Here is a 23386-nt window from a genome sequence, read left to right on the forward strand (position 1 = left end):
GAGCCATTTTCTGCTTCGTTCTAAACAATTTTATTTTTATTAAATTAATATTTTAATATTTTGAGAAAATGTATGTTATGTAATAATTGTTACTAAATTTAAGTATGAAACACACCCACCAAAAAGTTTACATGTTTTTTAAATTTATTTTATTGCAGTTTCCTTTTGTAAAGCACAAGTGTCCCATCACTTTTTTGAGACACTGTAAGTATCCATTTCTATAAATAAAAGTGTTAGCTATTGTTTTTGCGTATAATTTCTTAAACTTCGTTACTGTCATGCATATGAACTGTGAATGTAAACGTTACTGACATTTTTGTAATTGTGAGCTTTGAAAACATGCTGTTCGTTAATTTCTGGAGAATAGTGTATAAAAGCTATATTCAGAGATCACAGACGGATATTTAGAAGAGCGATACTCTATGTGACTGCGTAGAGAAATATTCGTCTGCCACAGTCGCCATGGTGACAGACTCATAAAATGTCCACCATGGAATGATGATTGCCTAAATAAGTGTTGCTTTTTAAAAAATATCCCTTCCCTTACTTCGCATTAAAAATGAGCGATATAGAATTCGATTGAGCCACTGCTCTTGCATCCTTCGCACATTTATTCACCAAAATCACGAAATTTTAAAGTTCCTAGCACGATTATACATTATTTATTACCTCTGAAGGTAAAAATTGAAATATCTAGTTGGCGAACTTTAAAAATTTCGCTTTAGAAACTCATTTGCGAGGTATTCCCTTTCAAAAGTAACGCTTTCAGTGCGGGCCATAGAAGAAAAAAGTGTATTTTCTTCTTAATTCCAAGTTAATGAGATGTCATCCATCATTATACGAAAGAATTGCTGTGTAACTTAAGTTCACAAACTATTCTTTAAATAAGATAATTACCATTTTTTATTTGGTATTTTATAGCAGATATTTCTTACTATTTTTTCTTTATTTTAAAGGAATGTATTTTGCTTTATTATAAGAACTAGAATTATTCAGAGGTCATGCATCGTATTTAAAACAATTCTTTTAAATTTCGCAATGAATAAAATTGTGTTCACTTCTTATAAAATAGCTCTGTAAATTTACGTACATCGCTAAATGAGTTTTCTAATTAGAGAATTTTTACTTCCTTGTACGAAGTAAAAAGGAAGTATTGTAATCGCGAAAAGTTTCAGGCAGCATATTTCAACGAAAATATCCATTTTGACCGCTATCGAATGCAATTTAACGATGTTTTTGCGTGATATCTGTACATAAGGACAGAGTAAAAGACTCTTTTCCTCCAAAAACATTATAAAACTGCTTGAAAATGAATTCTGAAGAGAATTTTTCGTGGCGTCTGTACGAACGTATGTACGTACGTACGTACATATTTCGCATAACTCAAAAACGAGTAGCCTCAGAACGTTGAAATTTTGTATATAGGACTGCTATAACATGTAGATGTGCACCTCGTATTTTGGTTGCAATCGGCCGCGTCAAACGTATATAAATATATTTATATATGTATCCACTCTGTTAGCCGGCTCTGTGATCTCAGTTTCTTTACTCTTTTATGTTTGTAAATTGTACATTTTTTGCTTTAAAAATGATTGAATTATGTTGTTTTTATCTTCCGGTTAAGTTTTTTATGCCTTTAGTAAATCTCTATGCAATATTTTTAGAATTATCAATAATTTTAAAGTTGTTTAAGTGCCGCTAAGCCTAATCCTTTTCTTGATGGCGGCTATTGTTTGTTTACATTTGAAACAGCAGACTAGTGGATTTGTTGCCAATCTAGAGAAACGTAGTTTCGCAACAACAAAATTATTAAAAAAACATTTTCCATTTGTGAATTAGATTTTCTAGAAGCGTTTCGCATTCAAAAAATCTTTCTGTTTTAGTTAACGACCCTAATTCCAATCCATCTTTGCCTTCAGCCTTTAAGGAAATTATGTTTTAGTTTTCGTTTCACCAATAGATGGCACCAGTAGCTTAAATCTTGTCCGCCATTCTTTTCTTATCTTATCTAATCACTTTTATCTTATCTTGCTCATTTGCTCTTTAGCAACTGAGTTCTTTAGCAGTATAGTTCGGTTAAAACCATCGAAACTAGTCCTGTGAAAATTTGAAAATATAGCGCTAATTGTTGTTGTTCAATTCTAAATTAATACAGGAATATCTTAATTTCTGATTCTTAATAAAGTATCGACTGTCAAGTAGTTTCTTAAACCTGCATTAGCTTTTCTGGAAAATAAAGCTTCATATGGACTGCGATCTATTGCAGAGTTATGTGCTATATTTTTCATAAATTGAATAAATTTTACTTTGTCTAACCACTTCGTTGTATTGTTTGTTTCAAGCGAAATGGATGACGTCTTTTCTATGCTATGATTTATTCTTTCAATTAAACATCGTGACTGACTATGGCTTTCCATGAATAAATTTGAATTCATTCTTCATTCCACAAATTTCTCCAATAATTCTATTTGTAAATTCTCATCCGTTGTCATTTTGCAAGATGATGATGATTCTTTAACTGCTGAGGAACGTATTCAATATATAATAAGCAATTTTCTCGGCTCGTTTTGTTATTAAAGCACTTAATTGAATAAATTTCGTTAAATAGTCTTGATAAACCATTATAATCTTTGAGTCTCATTCAGAATATGATTATATATCAATAAAGCCAATTTGATTTCTCGAATTTAATTCACTGCTTTGAATTGGTTTAACAACAGGACCTTTTCTGGGAATGCTTTATTTAACAAGATTCATAAAGAATTAAATATATCATTACAATTTCAACTGTAATGTTCTTAAACTTTGCCTTAATTTTTTCCATCATTCTGTTTCGCCCTTCTTGGTCGATTAGAATGTGAATCTCATGAATTATTTGGAACTTATCTTCCATAAAAGTGTATAAATAATCAGGTTTTCTTCGTATTTAAGTAAAACGATGAGTTATTCAACGATAACATTTTTTATAATATCATATCTTGATAGTCGTTCGCAATCTTCTGTTAATTTACCAGAAGGTTTTCTCTTTACCAGAATGTCTTCTCTTTGTTTTCCTTATGCGAAGAAACAAATTATACTCTTCTCTTACAAATAACTGCTAACATTTTCCGCTTTCTAATTTAAGCATGTCTATACGATTATCAAAACGTGACTTCATGAATTCTAAATCAGCATGCATTGTACTCACAAATGTAGTAAAATTTGTGAATTATGCGCTTGTGAATGACAATAAAAGTAATATCAGATTGACATACGCAGCACGTAGAACAATCGAAACTGTTGAACGCGAAGTATTTGTAATTTTAAGCGTCTCAAAAAATATCGACAACCCCATCTGAAATAAAAAGTCGTCTGATTTTATCTAGCTGTTGCCAACGAACGAAAACAAACTCGAGTTCTCGCGTCAGCTATCACATGTTTGCACAACAGTTAAGCGTTGATGCGAGGAAAACATAAACATGAGTAATAGGAAATCTCAAACTGAACGAACTGAAAATTATTGCATTCGAGCTTTCATTGGTGGAAATTATTAACAGGAACCAATTCGTGTGATAAAATTTCATTAATTAACCACTTAAACTCGTTTATTTTTTTATTATTAAGAATACCAGATTAATCGCATTGAACCCAAAAATATGCGTACAGCGTTGGTCGCCTCTTTGCACGTAATCGATATTGTTGTAAATTTCTGCAAATAGTTAAATTCTATAAAGGACGCTTTTACTGCATGGAACGCTTTTAACCTATCCTTAAGTCCCAATCAAATATGTTTCGGCTACAAGGGACTGGACGTCGAAAGGAACAATTCTCAGAACCCGCACATTTCCACAAAACCTGCGTAGCTAGGTTACCATTTTTACTTACTAAACAGACTTGAACGCCAAACAGTAATCGATTATCGCTCAGACTGCGATCACGTGATCCTTCAGACGCAGAGCTTTCGTCTGATTGGTTATCTCTACCTGGGATAGACCTGTAGACGAAATATTTTCGGTTTGGTTTCAAAAACTCCCGCGTAGCCGGTACATCGTTTCCGTAGCTAGGCGGGACTTCGCTTCCAGCGGAGCTGTTTTTTCTGGGAATTCTCCCGTTTAAACCGTTAAACCGTAATTCTCCCGTCTTGGCAGTGCTACCAAAATCTCTTTTTGTGCCTTAAGTGACTATGTGTATGTACTTGTTTTATGTGCTCTCTGTTTATGCATTTTACGCATTGTGTTTTGTGTATTGTTTGCCTATGTGTTTTTATGTCTTTTTATGCGTACGTCTTATTATACAAGTATTTTTAGTTTAACTACCTACTATCTGTAACACCACAGCTTGCCTCTTCAATCTGTAATACAATCCTACTAATGCCCTTGTAAAGCCATGTACTTCCCTTTGACAACCTCAATTATATCCTGGTGCAGCCTCGTGTGGCTCCAGGAAGCTTTTGCTGTAGTTAGAGGAGGGCGTGGAACACATGCCTGTTTACCTCTGTTCGACACCAGGCGTTCCAGTCCTCTGTAACCTACCAAATCTCGTTTCTCAGAAAAGTCCCATCTAACAGGAACCGTCGCTAGATGTGATATCCCCTTCGAAATACTTTTGCGGTGTACCGCTTTTCAAATAACGCATGGATGCTAGTCTTTCAAAGTTCTCTAGTGCGACTTTAAAATCTGAATACTTTCAAATTTATTACTTTTTATTTATTAAAATGGATATTTTTATTTTGTAAATGTTATTAGCTCATTTTAGCCATGATGCATTTTTAATATATGTTTGTTAAAAGTTTGCAATGAATTATTTCTAATATTTATTTTGTCTGTTCTTTTTAATATTTATTCTTACTATAGCCACAAAATTCTCACTCAAAAGAATATATAAACTAGCATTACCGAAGAAAATTTAGGGATATATAATAAATAGAAAAAATTCATAGTAACTAGAGAATTATGTGATATAATTGGGAAAGACATCATAGTATTGCCGTAATAGCTTTCACTTGTAACCTCGCCCGCATTTTATTCCAGCGAAGATATTGAGTGGTATGTAGTGATCTCTATACTTTTTGTTTGATAATCAGGTATAGAATAGTTCCGTTTATGGATATCTAAATCAATATATTTTATTATGCTAAAAGTTTGTTAAGAGTAAACTATCGATTTAATGCTGTTATATCATGGTTAGTGTAACGGTGGCATTGTAGGAATGGTATAACAACTCGCTCGATTTAATGCTATTATAACCAGAGATGACGTCTAAATCATGGTTAATTAACAACAGTTAAATAAACGCTTCCCAGACGGTATAGTGGTTAGGGGAGCTTATTGCGGTAAAGAAAGGCCAGGTTTCAAATACCAGAGAAGGCATGGATGTTTGTAAATTTATAGTGTCCGTTTGGCATGGGATCACTCTAAGACGAGCCGAAAGTCCTCTCGAGAGCTTGATGGAAGGGGAAGAGAGGTGTGTTATGTAGGAAATAATTATGTTTTTATAACTATTTTAAACTTTAACTTAAACTGATGGTTGTGCCGGATAAAAATATCATAATCAAAAATCAAATATCAAATACTTCACATTCAAAAACTATTTCATAATATTCATATATCATTTCGACATTCTTATAAATATTCGTATATCATATCTATCAATCAATCGTATAGTGGTATAATAGAATTTAACTTTTTAGGTTCGCGCCGTGAGCAACCCATGCAAAGGGAAAATCAATAACTCCAAACTCAAGCAAACTCCATGCCTCTCAAAAGCCCCCCGGCTCAAACAAACGGAGGGACATGACAGACCACAGAAACTACACCAAACCAAATAAATGAAACATAAAATACATATCAAACACATCCACCAATCTCTAGAACATTGAAACACATGACAACTAGGCAAACCGATCAGTCCCCCACAAACCAACCCCAAGAGGCAAATTAACATATATATCACTTCAAATCCCACACTCATGCCAGGTGCACTAACTCTTTTTAACACCACATAACTCACAATCCAGGCAGTTGTACCGTATATTAATATAGTATCATTACTCGGTTACAATTTAAATACAAAAGACAGAAAAAAAAAATTCACTCACAGGGTGAAGTTCATACATTCAACTCCTATGCCATCATCGACTGATTAATATGGAGTGCTGATAGTTCAACAGATCGTCCTACTCATTGCGTTGACCATTCGAAGAGATCGAGAATGCCATCATCGACGGATTAATACGGAGTTTTAGATAGTTCAACAGATCGTCCAAAGTTTACTCGAGCACCACATTATTCCTGCTGTCCTTTATTCACAAAATCATCGTTAATGGAGGCAGACAGTTCTTGCGAATTTTAAAGATGACTTGGTTGCAACACCATTGAAGCTGTCCTTACAATAAATAAATTCCAGAGCATGGAATGATGAAAAAAAAATCGACGCAGCTGGCACAGGCAGAATAAACAGCAATGCACACCTTAGAAGGGTCCTACACGAGTCTCTTTCATTCTGGAAGCCCCGAAACACAACATAAGCGTAGAGCACCTTTAGAACAAAATCTAATTAGGAAGTCAAAGCCGGTAAAAACAGGAATACCGCATCAGGATGTCAGGATCACTAAGAGAATCTGCCGAACAATTCTTGGGATAAGAGAAATCGAAATTCTTCTGCTGAGCTCTATGCCTTATACCAACGCAAATTCTCGCCAGCTAAAAGCCGAGAGAAAAATCATATCCTCTGCCGGCTGTTCACGCGGCTCGCGAGAAGCAAGACCCGAAGGGTCAAGCCCCCGCTTTTTCTCCTCTTACTCTTCTTGTAAATCAGAATCCGAAAACAGAATCAGAATGAACTCTAGCCTGGTGCAAGCACCCAGGAAATCTCGGTTTCTCCGCCTCTGTGAGTTCATAGGCTTTCAAAAAAATCATAAAATTAAATCTTACCAATCAAGGAATTTTAAGTTATCTAAAATGAGAAAATGACACACCCATGACGAATCAAACACCAGAAAATTTGACAATGCAATCCGAAAACATCTGCACATATAACGTGAGAAAAGAAATAGACCCCCCAACTAACAAGTGAAACTAAGCTTTTACGAAAATCCAATTACCAGCCACTCCCACTGTCTTGAAGTAAGAAAACTGCAAACTTTAAACAAAGCGATTTCCGTTTCCCACGCATTAGCTGAAAAGACCCTACTACCTTCATTGTTGGAAAGGCCATAAACCAGATGTGTGTCCTCGCAACCGTCTCTCGCCCTTGTTACAATTCCTACTCAAGAATAATGAGTTAAATAAAACCTTAAGAGCTTAAGAATACTTTTTTCCCAGATTAAAATACACATGAATACAAATAAAGATATTAGAATAATAATAATTTGAAACACATATTAATAATTGAAATTCGCGGCATAACAGGTGGGAGACACTCGGACTCGAAATCCATCAAAACTGAAGGCGTAACTGAACGAAGTCTTGCTGTCAGCTGTATGGAGCTAAAGGCTCTTGCCAAGTGACAGCGCAATCTTGATTTCCTTGCCAGGATGAATTTCATGGGCTTGTTCTGATGTTACTTACAGAGAAGCGAGATAAGTCACAGCAGAACAGCAACACAGTTAAAAAACACAGGAAAGAGGAATAACCCATATTATAACTAAAAACAGAAATTTACCTGCATTTTCAATCAAGTTAATCTGGTAAGTGTATTTGGTTATGTGAATTAAATCAGTATTCAAAAGAAAAAGGATACGCTGTAAATAACGATAGAATAAACATCATTAGAAATGAAAAATATGAATTACCAATGGCACTAAAACAGAATTAAAAGACCCTGAGTGCGAAAGAACCTCATGGCACTGAATGCTAAAACCGTCAATGCGTGTGATACGAAAAGCGAGTATGACGTAGGTGCCGTTTGCAAGAGACCATTTTGTGAAGAAAGGATACACTGTAAATGACGATAGAATAAACATCATTATAAATGAAAAATATGAATTACCAATGGCACTAAAACAGAATTAAAAGACCCTGAGTGCGAAAGAACCTCATGGCACTGAATGCTAAAACCGTCAATGCGTGTGATACGAAAAGCGAGTATGACGTAGGTGCCGTTTGCAAGAGACCATTTTGTGAAGAATCAAACCATCACTTTTGTTGGCTCTAATTTGTAGCTTATTGTAAAGAGTGGGTGAATGAAACTTTATGACGCCAAATTTCGAGATAAATGTCGTTAGCCTTTCGAAATGCTGAATTAACTGTTGGCTGAATTCGCCTGCTTAAGCGGTCCTCTTATAACGTCTCTACTAGATTAGCAACTAGCAACTGAACTTCGATTTGAATCTCAGTTAATGAATTGTGCCGTGTTTCCTGCGTAACCGTATAACATCTCAAAAAGAAAGGGCTGTGCTTATATTTTATTTTTTGTATCCGAAAACGTTTCTCTCAACTTGCATTCCATTCAGTATTCATTTCATATCAGGAAGCCTGTAAGTTATTTTCTTCCTCCTTACCGCGTGCCTTTGTCGTATAATCGGAAGAACGTCCGACTATAGTCTGTTACTCTAAAAATAGGCATTGATCGTAATGAGAGCAGGATCATAGTGATCCAGCCCTCATTTACGATCACAACGTCAGTCGTCATCACCACACACGGCCCTTCCATTTAAGTAGAGAGATAATTCAAGAGATTTTTTTCTTTCCTTACTGTGGACTTCGTGGTGTAATTGGAAGCATGCCCGATTACCAAATGGAAGGTTAAGAATTGGAATCCCGGCCAGGGCACTGTTGATTTTTCTTGCCTTCTGCTGCAAAGTATAGTCTACAAGTCTGTTTTTCTTTATCAATTTCAACACTCAAAATTAACCAGTAAATTGTAATACGCTTGCAACATTCGCTGATTTGTAATTGTTTCATGAAGAGGAAATAACACATCGTGGGTAAGATTTTATAATTAAAGCTTTTTTAAACAAAGAGGAAATCTGAAGTGTACTTTGATAGATATATCCCCGCTTTATGAAAGATGCATTTGTCGAGTAAGAGAAGTTATTTTATATGCGCCTAAATGTACGTCAAGAAGGAATATATTAACTTTGACAAGGGAGACGGGGAAAGTTTGTGGCATTAAACAGTAAAATTCTTTACACTGCTCGAGAGATGCCGCCTGAGCACTTTTCACAAATAAGATCCTGCAAGAACTCCAGCTCACTTTATATTTTGCTTATAAATTTATAAGGCTTGCGGGGGTGTTTTAAGAGAAAAGCATGGAATTGAGAGAAGTAATTCTCTCTTTTATGGAGGGAAAAAGCAGACACGGAGTCAAAATTTAATGCGGGTAGGTTTTTTTACGCCTCTTTTACAGTTTTTATGTAAGGTGTATTTTTTCTTAAAGTTGTTATAAAGAACTTTCTTTAATGTATACTCTTTCTGTTTATCGTTTCTTAAGTCTGACATTTTTAATCGGTACTGCATTTCATTATATCTGTTTTCCGCTGTATTTTCGTATCCAGCTGAAATATATTTTCAGACCCCCAAAAGAAGATTAATTGCTAAAAAATTATGTAAGGGATTAATAGTCACAATAACAGGATTAATACTGTGGCTTAATATTCACAACTGTCATAGGATTAATACTATGGCTTAATCATCACAACTGTCATAGTTGTTAGGCTAAACGTCCTTAGCTTCATTTACATCTGAGCAAGAGGGTGTAAGCTGTAACCAGAAAGAGAAGGTAAATTTATGATACTTTTGAATGTTTCTGTAAATTCTCAGCTTATTTTCTTTGCTGTAATTTCTTATACTATTTTTTAATTTATAAAGTTTGGAACGTTTATGCAAAATCCTTATATCCCTTTCTGGACATAACAAGGTCTAGTTACTTAGAAGAAGTTCTTACACCAGTTACGATCATTAAGCAATGATGTGAATGATCGATCGCTATATATTCATATCCGGGATTGGCAAATATACTAGATTAAAACGTGATAATAATGTACGCAAAATTTAAGAATGTATTAAAAAGAATATATGAAATATAAGCAATAATTTCTTCCTTACTTAAAACGAACTTGAACTTCCAATATTGACAAAATTTAATTTTTGTTGGGTGTTGACTTAAAATGCAAAATTTTAATTCATTTCTAGAAAAGTGCATTATCTGTCTTCCTTGGCACATAATTATTCTTCTCACGTATCTTTATTAAATACCATCTGATAAATTTTCAGTTAGTACAAAGATTTATAATTTTTTATTCTTTAGATCTGTTTCTTATTTTACGCAAAATCAATATAGTTTTATCTGCTTCACATCAGTTACCAGCTGTAATGGCTTTTACCAATGTTGAGGTAACTGCCAGCTTTCTCAGTTATGATACAAAAATTGGGAGTATGTTCTCTCTCATACATTCTTTAGATGTATAGTCTCTGTAAGGAGACACCTGGGAGTTAGAATAAATGGTAATCTGCAGACTCCAAGTTTACAGAACATGGTTTCCGTCTGAGATCATGTGGCGCTTGGGGATCCATTTTCTCCTTTCAATGGGCATAATTATTAAGTAGATAATTGTTTTTACAAATACACTCCAAGACATACCTTAGATACTGTGTGCTACGATAAATGTGACTTTAGCAATTATATATGAAGGAAATAATTCTTTACTCAGCATTTTGGTATATGTCTGCCCTGATTTTGCAACCGATTTTAAAATTTCAGCTTCATGTACCTGCAGCGAGAATGTACATTCCCATGCAACTTCGAGCTTTTGCTCATCGGTATTACAGAATGCATTCACACAAGAGTGATGTAGTGAAATAACAAAAATTGGAAAATTGTTGCTCTTTTGCTGCAGTTTGTTGCATTGCTGCGTTTCTATTGCAATGGATGGTTTGTTTCAGCAGCTTTTCAAATCTTTCGATCTCTAATTTTTTCCCAACAGAATTTATTTTTTTGAAGTTTTGTTTACTCAGTGCTGCTTTCTTAATACCTGAAAAATTACTGCACGAAACAAATCTAGAGTATTAGCCTTTCCAGAGTTGCTGTAAATGAGTCTTATTTCTCTACGCTCAGTCCTCGTTCCAAGTCATTCAATCTTTCATCTTACCACTTTTTACACTAATTGAAGTAACAATTACATCTTCGCAACATATGCATAACTTAATAAGCTGTTCCGTCTTTTCCAGGTTGATGCATATTAAAAAAATCTGATGTGTACACCACATGACTTCCTGGTACGAAATATTAAATTATACGCATTTTTTCTTGCATTTCATTTAAACTTATTGGATTGAATTAAATCTACTTCGCCGACAGCGCATAAACCACAATAGAATAAATGCATTCTTTAAAATTCACTCTAGTATTTGTTTACCATAGCGACACTCTGGCGCTAGATTCACTTAACAGTATTAATAATTATATAACAGTTAACTTATAATTATATAACGGAAACTAAGTTAACTGTTATATAATCCAATAATTATATAACAGTTAACTTATATATTTCGTTCATATTATAACTCATAATGCACAAAATTTATATCATTTAAAGAATAAAATTATCTAATCGTTGCCATATGTTCTATTCAAATGCTATAATAAAGCTAGAATGATGTATAAAAGAAATTAAGCAAACAAAACAAAAAAGAAATAGTTTTTCCCAGACGATTGAGTATTTCTCATTGAATTAATTCAGTTCTCACTTCGCGAGAAGGTAAAAATACATAAAAATTCAAAATATCTATATTAAAAATTACGAAGTAATTCTTAAACACTTATTTCATCGAAAAATTCCAGAAAGGATTAAGCATGATTTAATTGGCAATAATAAATGAAGGCGTTATCTTTGTTGTTGCGAAGCTAAGTTTCTCTAGATTGGCAACAAATCTACTATCCTGCTGCTTCAAACGTAAACAAACAATGGCCGCCATCAAGAGAAGTATTAGGCTTAGCGGCACTTAAACAACTTTTAAATTGTTTATAGCTCCACAAATATTTCATTCAGATTTACTAAAGGCATAAAAACCTTAACCGGAAGATAAGAACAACATAATTTAATCATTTTTAAAGCAAAAAATGTACAATTTACAAACATATAAGAGTAAAGAAACTGAGATTACTGAGCCGGGTAACAGAGTGGATATTTATATAAATATATTTATATACGTTTGGTGCGGCCGATTGCAACCAAAATACGAGGTGCACATCTACATGTTATAGCAGTCCTATATACAAAATTTCAACGTTCTGAGGCTACTCGTTTTTGAGTTATGCGAGATACGTACGTACGCACGCACGTACGTACACACGTTCGTACAGAAGCCACGAAAAATTCTCTTCAGAATTAATTTTAAAGCAGTTTTATAATTTTTTTAAAGGAAAAGACTATTTTATTCTGTCCTTACGTACAGATATCACGCAAAAACATCGTTAAATTGCATTCGATAGCGGTCAAAATGGATATTATATTGAAATATGCTGCCTGAAACTTTTCGCGATTACAATACTTCCTTTTTACTTTGTACAAGGGAGTAAAAAGGAAATCTCTAACGTTTAGGCCACAAGGTATATGAGCTTAATATGTTACGATCAGTAAATAAAAATTTTAGAATGATTGAGACTCTAATCAAGAAATTTGATAAAAACCTAAAGAACTTGTTGTAAAGCAAAATAAAATAAATTTTTGCGAAAACGAGAAGACAAATTGTACTGTTAATGAACACTATTTTGTGAAAATTGATTAAGAAAACAGAAGAAAAAGCAGCACAGATTGGAGATGTTGTGAACACATAAAAAGTTTAAAAAAAACATTCAAAGGTGCACATGTATGACATAATGTGTATGGATATTCTGATACAGTATGGACTAAAATTAAAATAAAATTTATTAGAATAACTGAAGTATTTTAATGAATATGAAAGGACTCATTTAAATATTATTTATCAAATCAAGGTAAGATTTCCTTTTAGAGAATAAGATGTTCTTTCGGTCCTATCAGTAGGCTATATTGAAATATTTTTGTAATCCTTACGGGAGACAGACGAAAAATTTGTTTTTCATATCGTAATGAATGGGATTCAAAAGACTACTTAAATATGGAAATAAAGAATCGAAATTAGATTTTTGTATTGTTTGAACTATAGATATTTTATGCAATTCTTCTTCAGGCAACAAAGTGAATGAACTAGAAGCCATTTTGGGAAATATGACATCATAAAGAACGATGGTTACCTTTTGGAAGCATATACAAAGTAAGAATGTAGAAGAGTTAGGTTGTTTTGAAGCAAGAGACATGGAAAATGTGCAATGCGCTCGCCAGAACTCGAATTAGCACCTCTTGAATATGCGCCGAGTGTGCTACCGTTACACCACGAAGGCATGCAGAAAGGAGGGAGAAGTTATAAGAAGCGCAGCTATTTGGATTTTCGACACTAACTAAACCTATAATATGGAAACGAAATTATCTCTGTTGAGAAAGTAATTAACGACCCTATTCTTAATTTGATATCAATAGCCTAATATTCGCTGTTCTCACTCTTGCTTACGTTTCCTTAAAATGTCATGTGCCACGTCCGTTCTTTTCAGGTGTTTTCCTTCAGCATATGCGCAAATTATATTTCAATGAACCATCGCTATGCAACCTCTTAAGCAACGTCATTATGTTCCTCGTCACATCATTAAATAAGTTTATGTAACTACTGGTGTTGTACTTCAATAACTTGCACAAAGGTTTTTTTTTTTTTTTTTTTTTTTTTTTTTTTTTTGTATCCATGACCTAGCCTCGTCAAGACAGGAAATATATACATTTTCTCCCACTGTCGCATTTCAGCTTTTATGACGCGCATATGCTGAATAATCCACGAAAGAGTATTTTGAACCAACTGTCCAGAGAATGCTACGAAGGGGATAATGAAAGGAGGGTGTACGTGTTTATCATTTCAACAGGTTTATGATGGACATCTCAAGAAGGCATTTGCTGGCAAAGCTGCTAAAAATGGACAATGGCATATAAGGGATTATGCATCATATGGTATGCAATCAGTTCTAAAAGCAATTTACGCATTGAATCTATATATTACTGAAGAACTAATGACGTCTGCATTTACCATAGTAGGAACAGCATTATAAGAAGGGGAAGTTTTATCATGTTTGCACTGGGGCTATCATAGCCCCAGGGGTACTATGAAAGACCTGGTGCAGATATGATAAGGAAGAAAAGTGAGTTTCGAGAGTATTAGCACAAGAGGTGCTTTTAGTCTGGAAACTCACTTTTTGTCAGGGTCACTTTTCTATCGAATTACTTTTCAAATTGTTGCTATGTATTATTTTTTAAAAAGCTAAATGATTGAAAATCCCCATGTATGTATTGTGGTGAAACGACAACACCTACAGCCATTAAAGTTTAAAGACACATAGTCCGCGACCTGAACATGTGCATCTAAAAGCCTGAATTGTGAATGTGTATTTTATTTATTTCATACTTTGTACAAATTTCGGCATTCGGAAAAATGAAAAGCTATTGAAAAATATTTATCCTTCAACTTTAATTAACAAACTCGGCTGTTTGAAAGCAGTGTCTTGCCACTGCCGGAAATAAATTACTTTTATCCTCCTCTCTCCACCGTGTTGCCATTCAGTAAAGACTTAGATATGTAACATTCAGATTTAATCTTAAAGTTTATTAAATAACAAACTAAGCGACTTAAAAGCAATAATGCAATTGTTAAGAATATTTTTTCTACTTTTTAATATGATTGGTTTAAATTATGATGCATTAAAATCATGACAAGTCTAATTAGGAATATTAAATCATTTTATGAAATTAACAGCGAAAACGACGAATATTTAAAAAAATGTGTGGAAACACTTACCACTTTCTCAGTAGTTCTAAAGATATGCTGCTTTTAAATATTTTGCGATTTAAAAAAAATATCCCACTTACCCGTTATGCGTGAAGGAGTTCTCCGTTTTGCTTATGAGTGAACCTACTTGCAAAGACTTCTCTCTAAGGGCAACCGTCATCTAATGATAGCTGACGACGACCAGACTAGTGATGAATACTCGGCTATAACCAGGATTTGGAGGAACGCTTGATCATAACAAGGCATATTGAAGAACTGGTCAATAAGTAAGATAAACTGAAGATCACTTTACAAGTCATGTCTAATAGATTCTTTGCTTCCACTGATACTACGACCATCGCTGCTTAACCCTTTTCGGCACGCTACCTTTTAAATTCGGAGTTTTGATAAAAAAAAAAGTAGGCAGGTGACAGGTGAATGCAGGGCCCGGACACCCGGCTTAATATGACAAATCGTTGCACCACGAATGTCCGGCTGTTATGTTAATGTCCGGCTTAATATGACAAATCGGGTGTCGTCCGGTACCCGCACCTATTTAGAACAACACAACCCTGGCGACTTCCTGAAAGGGCTGCATCGGAAATATATTAATGGAGAATATGTGGTATTGACGTGGCCAAACAAGGGCGTGTGCATATATATGCTTCAGTATACAATTAATAAAAAGTTTCATACATAGGTACATTGGTGGTATAGGTACATTGGATACATATGTATATTTATGAAAAAAAAATATGAAAAAAATGAAATTCTTTATGAAAAAAAGTAGGCAGTCTAATTAGGCCTAGAGGAGTACACAAGTAAAATTTTGTGAAGATAGCACTTATCATTTTAATTTTGTGGGTGTGCCCAAAGTGGCACACTGATTGAATGCACATGAATGCTCGTAAATGTATAGAATCTTCGGGGCAGGGAGTCACTTTAAATAGATGTTGAATCAAAATTGTGAGTTCTCACGGGAAATTTGGTGGTAATGGAAGAAGATCAAGAGATTCTCGGCTCTATCCCCCAGGGTATTCTCGATCAAAAATTGGGTTAAAATGACGTCTGCATTATGACGTTTGCATTCTCTTTCTTGCGGAAGCAATTTAGTCACCACCTGTGGTGTAACCTCAGCAACAGTCTCGATGGAGAAGTAGCTCACTGACCGATGGGATGACCATTCCCGACGAATACTTTAAGTTGGAAGTGTCTTGTCATTTGAAATGACACAGTGTACGGCTTTCAAATGAATATAACTGGATTTTCGCGTGAGTTCATCGGCCTCAGGACGAGTCGCCTTTAAGCGAAAAGAATTAGTTAGCTTTCTCCTATTTCCATACCCATCTTATATTGTTAACTACTGGCGATAGATCATAAGAAACGCTAATCTTTTCATTATTTTTATAAGGGAAATTAATTTAACTCTTATTGTAATCTTTTAATTCATGTTCAAGAAGGTGTTCATATGATAAGTAACAGAATTCGAAATGTAATATATTGAGGTAATACTTTGAAGTTTAAATTTTGGAGAGGAAATCCGTAACAAGATCCCAGTCCTATACCGGATATCATAACGGAGCATGCATAAATAAATTATAAAAACCTCTGTATGGCTGCATGCTAATCAGCGATCAGGCCCATAATCCTGCAGTCTCTATCGTCTGTCTACCGTATCCTTTGAGATGTTAGAATTTTCGAAAGAAACAGGAAATAATCTCAAAAGACATATGTACCTCATATATTCTATTTTGTACAAATATGAAACATACCCGTCAAAGCCGAAAGTTTTGCGTTTTTAAAGTGATCAATGATATACAAATGAAGTTGTAGTTTTTTTTTTCCTAGTCTTACGTTCTTCTGAAATAAACATATTATTAATTATTCATTTATTCTTTAACGTTTCCATCTAATAAAAAATATTTAATTATGCATAATCACTTCGACACCCTTTGCTCATTTGTTTTTCACAAACTCACCACAGCATATTTTTTACATTATTATACTAATACAAGGATGTTCGCACATTTGTTTAGATCATTGTATTTACAGAAATATTTTACCTAAACTTTTTGTGTTTTAAATGTTCCATATGACAACCTTTATTCTTTCCTATCTTTCTACACCATAATTACCAAGACAATAAAGACAATAAAGAGGTATTTTATCCCATTCCTCTTGAACAGCTTTCCAAGGAGGGCTGTAAGTCGACGTCTGGACAATCCGCCTTTTACAAGGCCAAAAGCGCACAAATTCGTGGGTGATACATCAGGAGATTTAGTAGGGATTTGAGTGAAGGGTATGGGCCTTGATACACGTTTCTTGTTCCGTTTCTTCAGGAAATTAACAGTGGATTTTGACGTGTGCTTTGTCTTAATGCAGTTCCACTGATTGATGGCACTGTGGATTAAGAGAAGGTATTCAATTTATTTGTCGTTCTATCAAAAACAAGAAACCATCATAAATACCTTTGAACAACTTTCTTTAGATTCTTTTAAACATGTTCTAAGATTTTATTTCCTTCTCTTTGATGATAATAAATGGGTCACTTTTTATTGCGGTTATTTAAATATACCCAAGATTCATATATTGTGACAACATTTCTCTGCTTGTTTTCAATTGATTGTTTCTCATAGAGAATTCTGCAGCGCTTTCTACTTTCGACGGTACGTCGTGGAGAAAGACGATGCACATTACGTTTTATCGCCTTTTTAATATTCAAATTAGCATTAATCACTTTGTTTACAATTGACACGGAGTATTTAATGACTATGCAACAGTGCTTTGACTTAAGAGATTTTCTTTTACTTTTGCAACAACCGAAACATTCCATTTTTCCTTGAATATGTATTTTGATCATTTTTTCTTCTTGAAGCCAAACTTCGATTTTTTTATCCTTTCTTATTGACAACATTATATATCGTTGCTTTAGATACCGAAACATCATGGCTTTAATAGCATTGTGTTAGTAATTGAATTTGAATAATTTTCTTCGGAAAGAGTACAACCATAGCCTTCCGTCCATTGTTTCTTTAAATGCGCCATTTTGCCTGAAAACAAAATTCTCAAATTGCAGACGATAATTTACACTTTCTAAAATACAGTTGCAATTAAAATTGTTTTTACGAGCAGGTGATTTTTTATAGCAGAGCAGAGTCGTCAAAAAATGTGCTAACGGCCTTTGTACTCATTACTCTTCATGTACACAAATCAGTAAAGCTCTCTGCGTTGACCATCCTTCTAAGTTGACTATTCCATAGACAGATTTAACATTTCTCATAACATAAATGAACATCAATGCTGAATCTCAGTTTTCTATGATAAATATTTCACTGGGGGGCCAAAACATTTTGTAAATGTGGGTGATCATCTTGAAGACGATTACAATTTTCTTTTCATATACAGTCCTGTCTGCTAAAAGCCACATCAAGCCATTGATTAGGGTGGTAATTCGCTTAAATTGTTCTTCAACAAGCATAAAAATACGATTGAAATCATGAAACGTGTACTTTATGGCAGACATAAAAAATTTAATTTTCCATTCTCTTTCCTAGTCTTTTCAATAATAAAATAAAGTAATCTGAATCAAAATCAGAGCTTCAGAAACAGTAAATGGGATTTTATAAAGCAGACGACAGAACAAGAAAAAGAAGAAATTATACTCATCTCTTTCGTAGTGGTCGGAATTAAGCAGCTTCCCTGAGAATTTTGTTCGAAATGAACAAATCTGATTTGTTCTATTTTCCCTAAGCCACTTACGTAAAGTAAATTTTAAATATTGATTTTCTTTCGCGGAAAGGTAATTTTAGGATTTCGTATAATTTCAAAGCAAATATTGACCGAGAAAATAGCAATTTTGTGTGCACAGAAAGAAACACCGATTAAACGTGATTTTTGTAGTGCTGAATTTTAAGTGACTTTATTTTTGATTTAAAGTATAATCACTGATTGTATTTACGTGGTATTATTTAAATGTTATCTAGATTGTTCTAAACGTTGGTGACACACCTTATTAGATTAAGAATTGTTTTAGATATGACCATCTAAATGTAACATTTCTCAAAAAATTATTAAAACATTTTCTGGTAGAACGTTTTGCCAAATATAACATCTAACTTTCTGTATGCTTTTCATAGAACAAAATATCCATAGAATGAAACATTCATAATTCTTTAAATATTTCCTCTTTTGTAAAGATTCCATACATACTTCCATTCGCGGAGATATTAAAGAACGAAATTACTGATTAGATCTTTTTCCAGGCTTTATTACTAATCGAAATTTAAGCAAGGTTTGATGCAATTTAATTAAATTTATTTTATTAGTTAAAATCAAAAATTACGTTTTTGGTGATTAATGGTCTTGTATACGGTAAAAATGTACACGTACTTAAATTTACAACACAAATTTACTAATAAACGATGTTAATTACACAATGCCTATATATATATTGTTATTTCATAAACACTTAAGATTATTACAAGCATTCACACTCTCCTTTTGTTAGTTAAAGTTGGTAAATACAGCATCTGTCCTCTACATAATGTTACATGTTATAGGCTATTAAACATATTTAATATCTAACTATTTGATATTTGCTAAGAAAATGTACTCACCATTTAAATCTGATTACTATTTCTCGAAACCAAATTATAATAGTATTTTTGTGAGATATACAGAGTATTGTTTACATATCTATAAACATGAGTATTGTTTACATATCTGAAACTATGTCTAAACTCCACAATTTTGTTTTGTTAAAAATTGAAACTTCAAAATATATTACTTTTCTTACCGAGTGTTTACAAGATATTTTATTTTAATACGCAAATTAGATACGCAGACGTGCAAATTAACATTAACTGCATGGATAAAGATAAACGAGAAATCATATTAGCGTTATTTGCAGCTGACGAGTTGCTACCGTGAATTTTGATGCGATGATTTAGATTCAATGCTTCTGATTTGTTACTGTTTGCTGCTGGAATTAGGAAAGTTTACTCAGTGCATTGATTGGAATTTATTTAAATTAGCCTTTTCCTGGAGGTTGGAACATATAGTCCCTGGTGTTGAATTCATTAAATAAGGTTGTAAGAAAGTTTATTATATAGATTTAAAATTTGCTATGTAATGCGGAACAGAAAGTGGCAGATTTGGTTTTCTCTTTCTTGCTGTTTGAATAGTTGACTAAGTGGTTTCAATCTATAAAAAATGTATCTCTGTAGCTCACGTGAAACTTTTAGCGTGTAAGAACCCACTTGAGTATCTTCTAATGACAGCTGTACGTGTAGTAAGTGCGTATAGGAACTACACAGGAGAAACCGTTTGTTAAACTCTTTAAAATTCACGATGCTTCACCTTGACGCTAACAGACTAAGCCTCATTTAGACGGTAACTGAAATAACAAGAACTAAACTCAAAATTCGAAGATATTCACAAGTAGTTTAGTTTAGTGACGGAGGACGTGGGCACCACCTCTTTACCATTATGGTTATTTGGTTTAGCGCCACGTCCACCCTTATCTAAAGCTGACCCATGTTAGGGCCACACGAGATCCGCTCGTAGGGCACATTGATTAGTGTTACAAGACATAGATATTAAAAATGGTTACATCTGTGTGAACACAGTACTTATGAGTTATGAACATAACTTTAGCAAGTGACACATAAGATTACAATTCAATACCCTAGCAAGTTATATATAAAGTTTACAATTCAATACATAAAGAAGACATATCATACATAATGATTATATTATACTGTTGCGATTGATAAGTGACGACATTGTCAACATGAATTTACTAATGCAAAATTCAACATTTAAACTCGGTATACAAAAACCGAAGAACATACAAACTCTTATATTTCATACATTGCCAATTTAAATTTATAGTGGAGAAGTATAAAAATGCTTAGATCTGACATAAGTCTCTAATTAATCTGAATGTCATTGTTAACTTTTATATTACAGCTTACTACTAAAGATACAGTTATTATATTAAAATTGGATATTAATACAGTTAAATGAATAATTGCACTTAGACCATAAATACACTATAAAAACATTAATTCTATACAATTTCTAAAATATAATGATTCAAAACAATGATTATATGCGAATATTAAAAATATATGATTCACTATAAATGTACAATTATTCAATACTATTGTTTAAATTAATGATAATACTATTCATATTATTAATCATATCTGCCATGTTGTCATCAAAATAATATTTTTTCATATAGGTGCTTATTACTAAAATGATGTTACATATTACTAGCGAGCAGTTCAATAATAAGATGTGTACAGTACAATTTTACTTGCACATTAGAAATACTATACAAATAAATAATTCAATACAATGATACCGTACGATTACTCATGAATAATTCAATACTACGATTCTATAAGATTATGCAAATGCAATAATTCAATACAACAATTCTATGCGCTTATTAGACCAAAAATCTACATAATTATTCAAAATTTCAATATTATTGCTCAAAAAAAATACCATTTATATTATAAACCTCACTAGCCAAGTGACATAAATATTTAAATTATACCATTCGTACTCTATTAATTTACTCTATATTCACAAGTAGTAGAAATTGGGCTACAGGGATCAGAGAACTCCTATTACTTAAAACCACGTCGAAAACTAGCTGCACCAAAGTAAAAGCTGTTAATGCCACGTAAACCAGCAATAACTGCTGAAATGAAAGCTCACACTACAGAGCGGACGGACGAATGCCCAAAGCTCTCTCTCTTTTCTTCTGGAACTCGGTATTTAAAGTTTTTCTCCTCAAGGTAGAATATTGCATTGCTTCACGCGCGTTACCAAATTTAAATATTCTGGCATTGACAATTAGGGGAATGAAGACTTATAGGAAAGAACGTAAAATTAACTAAATTGGTTATTTAAAATAAATATAAATCTCTACAAGCGTTAGGATTAGAATTGTTTAAATAATAGAAAAACACACGAGGATAAGGCGAACGAGGGTCGTGGAGATCTTTTAAAGAGAAATAACCTCATGTTCACGTTAACTAGGGGTAAAAACATTAAATTTCCCATGTAGCTGGCTCATTCGCAGGGATTTGAGACGTGGTCGAATTACCAGTGTTCAGCGGTTTTACCACTCGCTCGCCAGTGGATATAGAGTTGGAAAAACATTCTAAGTGAAACCTCTTTTCTGGATAGGTATTTCTTTAAGAATTTGGAGCGTTTTCTTTGTTGTAATTAAGGTTAGGTGTAAGTAAGGTAGTTAAACAAGATTTGGAATACCATTGTGGTGGTATTCCAAATCTTAATCCTGACCAGCTTTGGCCAGGAGCCGGTCCGATGGAACATTTTTGCAATCAAGTAAGGCATCTGTCTGTTTTGCTCTGCAAGGTGTGTATTATACTTAATTTTCATTCTGTTGTTTGTTTGGGCCACGAAGGCTGAAAATAAATTAAAACTGTACTTGTGTACGTTTCTGTGCTTATTTATTAATTAAATTTGAAGAATAGTTTTAAGTTGTTATTAAAAGATGGTACTCATCAAAGTGATATTAATACTAATTACATTTAATTGAAAAAGTACTTAAAAGTCTCTTATATTTTACTTCTTATACCTACCTATGTTTGCAGCTGTAAGCAGTTATAAAAAATTTTAAAAATTATTTTTTAGATTATACTTAAAACTTCTTTATATTTAAGTGTAATAAGTGAATGTGATGAAAATCTTTTTTAACCCCTCAGCTTTACAGGTATGGCTCTTAAATTTCATTGTTCCCTAAAATGTCGTAAATAAATAGTATTTTCTTGATCCTTATTTTCTTTTAATTCTAGAATGACTCTTTCCCTTTGTTTATGTCCATAACCCTTGCAGGTTTTAAAAATAATAGTGAATTCAATATGAGTGAATGAAAAATGAATAAAAATGACTTTTGAAATAATACGGGAGTCAAATAATATTCGAAATAGATACAACGATGTTATGTTAATAAAGACATGCCGAACAAGAAACTGGCAGTGAAATTTGTTTATTATCTCAGCGTTGAAAGATCCATGCTAATTTATTTAGTCAAAAACTGATGATGTAGGAGATGCAATGGGAACAATTTGTTTTTGTTCCAAATACTAGATTATGTCAGAAAATTCTACAGCACTGGTCGCCAAATTCAGTACGCGTGTAAGTTATTATTAACTGTAAGTTATTTTGCTTGCCTACCTCAGCAATTTAACTAGTATTAATAATTCAATACTTATAAATGTATAACATATGAACGTAAAATAGGTTAGAATATGAGATTGCCAGTAAAACATAAAATGCAGGAATAACTGAATGTTTTATTAATAAAATAAGTAATGAGTTATAATATTATGTACCCAATTTAAAAATGTAAAATGTAATTAATAAGAACAGGATTTGTCTTTTCTTCACAATATTATTTTCTCAGTTTTAGGTGAGTACTATGCCACACCTTTTCAAATGCAATTTTCAAATGTTGGAAAATGAAAATCTGTTTCTATATTTGTTCTGAACAACTTCATGCTGGAAAACGAAGTAAGTAAGAAATGCAAGACTTGCTT

General features: G+C 33.2%; 1 long non-coding RNA gene across 1 annotated transcript in view; it reads left to right on the forward strand.

The window, feature by feature from the left end:
- Window positions 1–23386, forward strand: part of LOC146996033 (uncharacterized) — a 118138-nt gene that overhangs the window by 81054 nt on the left and 13698 nt on the right. Inside the window, exon 2 of the long non-coding RNA XR_015042423.1 lies at window positions 23254–23360. This is a non-coding gene — a long non-coding RNA (uncharacterized LOC146996033). The remainder of the gene's footprint in view (window positions 1–23253; window positions 23361–23386) is intronic.

This window comes from Stegodyphus dumicola, chromosome 8 (genome assembly GCF_044657685.1).
Source record: "Stegodyphus dumicola isolate Sdum_Otavi_A_Nest chromosome 8, ASM4465768v1".
Taxonomy (NCBI): domain Eukaryota; kingdom Metazoa; phylum Arthropoda; class Arachnida; order Araneae; family Eresidae; genus Stegodyphus; species Stegodyphus dumicola.